General features: G+C 44.7%; 1 long non-coding RNA gene across 1 annotated transcript; it reads right to left on the bottom strand.

Moving 5' to 3' along the window:
• Positions 1 to 2,129: 2,129 nt before the first annotated feature.
• Positions 2,130 to 7,913, bottom strand: LOC309797627. The gene is made up of 3 exons (XR_014292739.1): positions 7,834 to 7,913; positions 7,503 to 7,568; positions 2,130 to 2,195 (listed from the first exon to the last, which is right to left on the bottom strand). It is a non-coding gene; the product is annotated as an uncharacterized lncRNA (long non-coding RNA).
• Between the last annotated feature and the right edge of the window lie 510 nt (positions 7,914 to 8,423).

Below are 8,423 nucleotides of genomic sequence, written 5' to 3'. Positions count from 1 at the left end.
ACTTTACTCCCAGACTTGTTTGCTTGCAAAAGCCTTCAGAAAATACCAAGAACCTACTTCATCTGGCAGTTTGCACAGCAACATGAGTGGAGATGCTCTTGTCACACTGCTTGGTTTCTCTGTCCCACCTTGCAAAGCACAACCTCCTCTCCGCCCTCCTGGGAAGGGAGTCAGTGCCCACCCTGAGCTCAATCCCTGGGGTAGATCTCTTGGTTCTGTCTTCACTGTATGCAGCGTTTCTTGCCCAGCACACAGAAACAGGGCCGGCACAAGTGATGGAAGACAGACTTTCCACAGGAGAAGGACATTTCGTTTCCTTAGCACAGAATCCGATAGTGAATATTAGCCTCAAAGGAGAAAGGTGGAGTGAATTTCCTCCATCTACTCCTGAAGGCTCCTTCTTTCTCGGACTCCTCCAGAACTGGGTGTGGCATGTGGGTACAAGCATGGGCTCCCTGCAAAAGGAAGGAGGCCTGACTAGCACTAGGTGCTTCAGGTAAGAGGGGAGGACTCATCCCGAGACTCTAATAGGAAACAGTTAGAATGAGGGAAGTGGCAGAGAGATGTATCATAACCATTCAGAATGCTATGAGACCTACTAAGGGATGAGATTTCTTATTAAATGAAGTTGTAATTGACACAGTAGTAGGCATGCTGAAACCCAGTTTTGTTCACTAAGAATCCAGCCATGGAGCAACTAAGCCCGTGCACCACAACTACTAAGCCTGTGCTCTAGAGCCCACAAGTCAAGGCCAAGATGTGGGGTATTGGAAAATTTGTACACTGCCTGTGGGAATGTAAGATGGTGCAGCTATTATGAAAAAGAGTATGGGGATTCCTTATAAAATTATAAACAGAAATATCATATGATTCAGCAATCACAGTTCTGGGTATATATCCAAAGGAAATTAAATCAGTATCACAATGAGTTGAACTTAGGTTCATTGCAGCATTCTCCACAATAGCCTAGATATGCAACCAACTTCACAAAAGAAGTAAGTGTCCTGTGCCTGAGCTAACCTTAGGTACTTCAAAACAACTCTGTAAGCCTCTTAGCCCCTTAGAGAGGATGAAAGCAATATTACAGTTAAAAGTAACTTGTCCCAATTCCCTTAGTCTGGAGTACTGAAACAGAAGTTCTACAGCAGGGGAAGCCTCCTAAACACACAGCACCTGCCAGGGTTTACCCCAGCCTTGGAAGAACTGGGAAGGATAAGACCAAGGCAGGCCTGAGGAAAGGTCAGAGGGTGGGCAGGACGGGAGTGTGGGGAGCAGGGGCAGGGCTGTCCGGATGGAGCAGTGGGTTGTAAGAAGAGCAGTGACCCTGGGTCCTGCTGCCCTGAGTCTTTGTCCTGGGCCTGGTCAATCCCAGGAGACCAGGTTAGCAGGGCTGTGAGAGCCAGTGTGTGAAGCGAGCCCAGCAGCCCCTTCACACAGTCCTCTAGAATTCCTGCCGGCCATGAAGGGTCTTTAGGGGCAGCTGGACGTGGAGCCCTCTCAAATGGAAGCATGTCAGCACATCAGCCTTGGGAGGTGCTGAGGCTGAAATGAGGAGACTGAGCACATGCAGTGATCCCAAAGCATGTGTCCTCTGACTCATCCACCTCTGGGAGCGCCCTTTCCATGAGGAATAAACAGTGAGGACAAACCTAAGGTGAAGCTACAAGTCCTGAAAGTGTACAGGGGGAGAGTTCAAGTCTCATCCACCACCTGACACTCACTATAAGAACTTGTTCTCCAGTGTCAAGTGATTATGAGAGTTTTGTTCCCACTAGGATAAGGCCATCATACGTGAATGTAAAAAGGAAACCAAAATCCTGGTGCAAAATACCCTCCCGGTATCAAACAGAAATGAACCTTTCATCTTTGGCAGTGAAAAAGCAATGAAAGAGGAGTCTTGTGAGAAAGAAAATTTCTGAATGGCAAAGCAAGAAAAGATGACTATAAGCACAGTACAGTCAAAGGACATGGACACCATAACTCTATTATATCATTAAAATTTGGAAAGAACAAATCAGAATTCTACACATATTTCCTTCTTCTTCCTGATTTCATATTCACCTTCCTTAGTTTCTAAAGAACCGGGTGGAACCCAAGTGTTCTAGGAATTGTCTCGCTTTAGATCCTACCTGAGAGTTGTTCGCTATGTGAATCGTCATCAGCATCGCTGTTATGTATGCTCTCCACGATGCATTCTGTACAGACACAACCATGAGCATAAAGTTATTATACAAGTTGACCCACCCATTTCTCCTACTCGACTTGCTGGCTCACACAGCCTCCCCCTGGTCTTCCCTCCAGGTTCTCAGACCTCCCCTGTGCTCTGTGCAGACAGAGTCCTTCAATAAGATATTGATCACCGTTGAAAATTTCAAATGAGGGAGAGATGCTGAGAAAATCACCTTTCGACCCCTCACTTCTATAGACCCATTTATAGCTTTCACCGTCAACCTTACCAACCTGAAATTCCAGATGTTACAGACACACTTGAAACATGGCTAGTGTGACCAAGCAAGTGTGTGCTTTTTGCATTTTTTAATAGAATGAGTTAATTATTGTTTGAACTAAATTAATCATAAATAGACACATTTGGTTAGTGGCTACCACACTGGAAAGCTCAGCTCTAAGAAATCCAAAGATGAGAAAGAGGCAACCAGCCACCCCTCCCCTGGTTGTTCTTTACTGCAGAAAATTTGATGGCCTGATCTGATCATTCGTATGTAGGTATATCTTGGGCTCTTGGACCCACGCCAGGCATTGCGAGAGTCCTTGTGGACACTGAAATAGTACAGTCAACACTCAGATCCAAGAGGAATTCCCAGCAAGGGGCCCACTTGTAGACAGAGGTGAAGGGCATGGCCCAGTACACCTGTATTAGACATAATCAGAGAGTAGGTGCAGAGGGGAGGGAGGCATTTCACTCTCTGCATGAGTCCATCCTTCTCACCCCTGACTCTAGAAGACCTGAGGAAGGCAGTGGAAAAGGCCCCGTAGGAGGTGAAAAATTTGTATACTGAAAACTACAGGACATTGCGGAAAGAAATTAAAGAAGAGACAAGTAATTGGAATGACATACCACGTTCATAGACTGGACTATTAAATACTGTTGGCATTTCTATACTACAGAAAGTGATGTACACATATATCGCAACAACCCACAAAATTCCATGTCATTATTATAGAAGCGGACAGAATCCTAAAATACATATTTAACCCCCCCCAAAGTAGATAAAACAATCTTGAGAGCAAAGAGCAATGATGGAGATGAACACTTCCTGAACTCAAAACACATAACAATGCCACAGTAGTCAAAACAGTCTGCTACTGGCATCAAGACAGTGAGATAGACCAATGAAATATAATAGAGAGATGCCAAATAAACGCACATATATATGGCCAACTGATCTTGGCCAAGGTTCTAAGATTACCAAGTGAAGAAAGGATAGTCTCTTCAACAATCAACAGAATGAAAAGGCAACCTATAGGATGGGAGGAAATATGTGTAAAACTTGCATCTGAATAAGGGACCAATATCCAGAATATAAAAGAAACTACTACAAGGCAATTTCAGAAAAACAGCGGGCAAATAACTGAGTTTAAAAATGGGTAAAAAGTTTCACTAGACATTTCTCCATAAAGACATACAAGTGGTCAATCTACATATGAAAATTTGCTCAACATCGCTAAGCATCAGGGAAATGGAAATCAAGCCACAAGGAGATATCACTCACACCTGTTAGAATGTGTATTATAAAAAGACAATTAGGGCTTCCCTGGTGGCACAGTGGTTGAGAGTCCGCCTGCCGATGCAGGGGACACATGTTCGTGCCCCGGTTTGAGAGGATCCCACATGCCGCTGAGCGGCTTGGCCCATGAACCATGGCCGCTGAGCCTGTGCGTTTGGCGCCTGTGCTCCGCGACGGGAGACCTCACAACAATGAGAGGCCCGTGTACTGCAAACAAAAGAAAAAAAAAAGAAAGAAAAAGAAGAAAAGAAAGAAAATTAATGGATGCTGGCAAAGATGTGAAGAAGTGGAACTTCTGTACCCTGTTTTGTACCCTTTAGTAATGTAAAATGGTGTAGCCATTATGGAAAACAGAATGGAGGTCCCCCAAAAATTATTAAGAGAACTCTCATAAAATCCAGCAATCACTCATTTAGGTTTATATACAAAGGAGATAAAACAAGAATGTCCAAGAGATATCTACAATCTCATGTCCATTGCAGCATTATACACAATACACAACATAGGAAAACCGCCTAGTGTCCATGGGAAGATGAATTAATAAAGAAAATGTGGTGTACACATACAGTGGAATGTCATTCAGTCTTTGAAAAAGAAGGAAATCCTGCCATTTGCAGCAACACGAAAGAACTTGGAGGACATTTGTAAGAGTGAAATAAGCCAGTCACGGAAGGTCAAAAACTGAAAGAAAACTCCGAGAAGCAGAGAGTAGAAGGGTGGTTCCAAGAGCTGGCAGGAGGTTGACATGGGAAGTCTCTGTTCAATGGTTAGAATGTGTTATTTCAAAATGGAAAAGTTCTAGACACATGCTGTACAAGGTGCATGTAGTCAACAGGACTGACTGGACATTTCAAAACTTGTTAAGACGTTGGATTTCGTCGTATGTGTACTTTTACAACAATAAAATATACATATGTAAAATAAATACCAAGTGGAAAAAGGGGAAAAAAGAAGAAAAATAAGGAAAGGGAGTCAACAGAGGGAAAGAAGAAAGGAGGAAGGGTCTCGAATGTACACAGGTATCAGGAGATAATGGGACAGAAGCTCCTCTCCCCAGGCTTTAAAGAAGACATCTCTCCAGAGTTCACTCCAGCAAGAGGGGGATGTCCTTTCTCTTCCCCATTCAAGCAGAAGTGCCAATAGCATCCTAAGTGTGGCCCAGGCTGTGCTCAGGTGTACACTTTTCCTTGATCTCTAAACCAACCACCCCTGACTCCCCATGGCTCAGGTGCCCTTCCTGTATCTCCTTCCACTTCTCTAAAGCATTTCCCTCTTCAAGTCCAGCCCGAGGCTCCAATCCTGTCCTCACACGTGGGGTCCACTGAGCGGGTCTCTGCGTTCTTAAGAGCCTCCCTGTGAGTAGCAGGCACTGAATCGCACACCAGGGTTCCCCTCAGCACCATCAGGAAACTACGACCTAGGGATTGAGGATTTCTAGAACAACTTTACTCTTACACAGTCTCTTGGGTAAACAAGTGACATTTTACAATCAAGCATTTTCAGTGTTTTCTTTGGTGGGGAAAATATTGACACATATAAGGCAATCATATTCTATTAAAGTATGTATTTCTCAGAGGACTCACTATCGAAAAAAAATTTTTAAGTATAACTTTCCATGTTTTAATTGACTTTACTCCCAGACTTGTTTGCTTGCAAAAGCCTTCAGAAAATACCAAGAACCTACTTCATCTGGCAGTTTGCACAGCAACATGAGTGGAGATGCTCTTGTCACACTGCTTGGTTTCTCTGTCCCACCTTGCAAAGCACAACCTCCTCTCCGCCCTCCTGGGAAGGGAGTCAGTGCCCACCCTGAGCTCAATCCCTGGGGTAGATCTCTTGGTTCTGTCTTCACTGTATGCAGCGTTTCTTGCCCAGCACACAGAAACAGGGCCGGCACAAGTGATGGAAGACAGACTTTCCACAGGAGAAGGACATTTCGTTTCCTTAGCACAGAATCCGATAGTGAATATTAGCCTCAAAGGAGAAAGGTGGAGTGAATTTCCTCCATCTACTCCTGAAGGCTCCTTCTTTCTCGGACTCCTCCAGAACTGGGTGTGGCATGTGGGTACAAGCATGGGCTCCCTGCAAAAGGAAGGAGGCCTGACTAGCACTAGGTGCTTCAGGTAAGAGGGGAGGACTCATCCCGAGACTCTAATAGGAAACAGTTAGAATGAGGGAAGTGGCAGAGAGATGTATCATAACCATTCAGAATGCTATGAGACCTACTAAGGGATGAGATTTCTTATTAAATGAAGTTGTAATTGACCCAGTAGTCGGCATGCTGAAACCCAGTTTTGTTCACTAAGAATCCAGCCATGGAGCAACTAAGCCCGTGCACCACAACTACTAAGCCTGTGCTCTAGAGCCCACAAGTCAAGGCCAAGATGTGGGGTATTGGAAAATTTGTACACTGCCTGTGGGAATGTAAAATGGTGCAGCTATTATGAAAAAGAGTATGGGGATTCCTTATAAAATTATAAACAGAAATATCATATGATTCAGCAATCACAGTTCTGGGTATATATCCAAAGGAAATTAAATCAGTATCACAATGAGTTGAACTTAGGTTCATTGCAGCATTCTCCACAATAGCCTAGATATGCAACCAACTTCACAAAAGAAGTAAGTGTCCTGTGCCTGAGCTAACCTTAGGTACTTCAAAACAACTCTGTAAGCCTCTTAGCCCCTTAGAGAGGATGAAAGCAATATTACAGTTAAAAGTAACTTGTCCCAATTCCCTTAGTCTGGAGTACTGAAACAGAAGTTCTACAGCAGGGGAAGCCTCCTAAACACACAGCACCTGCCAGGGTTTACCCCAGCCTTGGAAGAACTGGGAAGGATAAGACCAAGGCAGGCCTGAGGAAAGGTCAGAGGGTGGGCAGGACGGGAGTGTGGGGAGCAGGGGCAGGGCTGTCCGGATGGAGCAGTGGGTTGTAAGAAGAGCAGTGACCCTGGGTCCTGCTGCCCTGAGTCTTTGTCCTGGGCCTGGTCAATCCCAGGAGACCAGGTTAGCAGGGCTGTGAGAGCCAGTGTGTGAAGCGAGCCCAGCAGCCCCTTCACACAGTCCTCTAGAATTCCTGCCGGCCATGAAGGGTCTTTAGGGGCAGCTGGACGTGGAGCCCTCTCAAATGGAAGCATGTCAGCACATCAGCCTTGGGAGGTGCTGAGGCTGAAATGAGGAGACTGAGCACATGCAGTGATCCCAAAGCATGTGTCCTCTGACTCATCCACCTCTGGGAGCGCCCTTTCCATGAGGAATAAACAGTGAGGACAAACCTAAGGTGAAGCTACAAGTCCTGAAAGTGTAGAGGGGGAGAGTTCAAGTCTCATCCACCACCTGACACTCACTATAAGAACTTGTTCTCCAGTGTCAAGTGATTATGAGAGCTTTGTTCCCACTAGGATATGGCCATCATACATGAATGTAAAAAGGAAACCAAAATTCTGGTGCAAAATACCCTCCCGGTATCAAACAGAAATGAACCTTTCATCTTTGGCAGTGAAAAAGCAATGAAAGAGGAGTCTTGTGAGAAAGAAAATTTCTGAATGGCAAAGCAAGAAAAGATGACTATAAGCACAGTACAGTCAAAGGACATGGACACCATAACTCTATTATATCATTAAAATTTGGAAAGAACAAATCAGAATTCTACACATATTTCCTTCTTCTTCCTGATTTCATATTCACCTTCCTTAGTTTCTAAAGAACCGGGTGGAACCCAAGTGTTCTAGGAATTGTCTCGCTTTAGATCCTACCTGAGAGTTGTTCGCTACGTGAATCGTCATCAGCATCGCTGTTATGTATGCTCTCCACGATGCATTCTGTACAGACACAACCATGAGCATAAAGTTATTATACAAGTTGACCCACCCATTTCTCCTACTCGACTTGCTGGCTCACACAGCCTCCCCCTGGTCTTCCCTCCAGGTTCTCAGACCTCCCCTGTGCTCTGTGCAGACAGAGTCCTTCAATAAGATATTGATCACCGTTGAAAATTTCAAATGAGGGAGAGATGCTGAGAAAATCACCTTTCGACCCCTCACTTCTATAGACCCATTTATAGCTTTCACCGTCAACCTTACCAACCTGAAATTCCAGATGTTACAGACACACTTGAAACATGGCTAGTGTGACCAAGCAAGTGTGTGTTTTTTGCATTGTTTAATAGAATGAGTTAATTATTGTTTGAACTAAATTAATCATAAATAGACACATTTGGTTAGTGGCTACCACACTGGAAAGCTCAGCTCTAAGAAATCCAAAGATGAGAAAGAGGCAACCAGCCACCCCTCCCCTGGTTGTTCTTTACTGCAGAAAATTTGATGGCCTGATCTGATCATTCGTATGTAGGTATATCTTGGGCTCTTGGACCCACGCCAGGCATTGCGAGAGTCCTTGTGGACACTGAAATAGTACAGTCAACACTCAGATCCAAGAGGAATTCCCAGCAAGGGGCCCACTTGTAGACAGAGGTGAAGGGCATGGCCCAGTACACCTGTATTAGACATAATCAGAGAGTAGGTGCAGAGGGGAGGGAGGCATTTCACTCTCTGCATGAGTCCATCCTTCTCACCCCTGACTCTAGAAGACCTGAGGAAGGCAGTGGAAAAGGCCCCGTAGGAGGTGAAAAATTTGTATACTGAAAACTACAGGACATTGCGGAAAGAAATTAAAGA

The sequence above is a fragment of the Mesoplodon mirus genome (genome assembly GCF_964341445.2).
Source record: "Mesoplodon mirus genome assembly, contig: HAP1_SCAFFOLD_806, whole genome shotgun sequence".
NCBI classification, from domain to species: Eukaryota; Metazoa; Chordata; class Mammalia; order Artiodactyla; family Ziphiidae; genus Mesoplodon; species Mesoplodon mirus.
This window is presented reverse-complemented; position numbering and strand designations above follow the sequence as displayed.